Source organism: Arachis ipaensis, chromosome B06, assembly GCF_000816755.2.
Source record: "Arachis ipaensis cultivar K30076 chromosome B06, Araip1.1, whole genome shotgun sequence".
NCBI lineage: Eukaryota > Viridiplantae > Streptophyta > Magnoliopsida > Fabales > Fabaceae > Arachis > Arachis ipaensis.
This window is the reverse complement of record NC_029790.2, coordinates 134733684-134734062: the sequence shown is the minus strand read 5'-3', so window position 1 is coordinate 134734062 and position 379 is coordinate 134733684.

Sequence of the window (379 nt, the reverse complement as noted above, 5' to 3'; positions counted from 1 at the left end):
TTTATAGAAATTAACAAATTAATTATTGGAGTTATAAATTTATTGTGTTGTTTATAACGGTAAGATATAAGTAGGACTTTGTTGACCATAATCCTTACGCGCTCGGTTTTTAAATACCTCCACAGCTTCGTCTTTTACTATGACAAAATCTCGTTGACTGAACTTACCATAAACAAAACATGACAAAAATAAGAACAATTCAACTAATTAATTAACATTTTTCCCTATGCGATTTGCGCTTTGACTAATGTAGTGTCGTCAGTTATATTTGAATTTAGTATGGCATTCATGCTTTGACTTTTGTTTACATTAATAGGCAATGAAAAAAATCTTTTTTTTTTCCCTACTTTCTTAAAGATATTTTAATATAAAGATAATA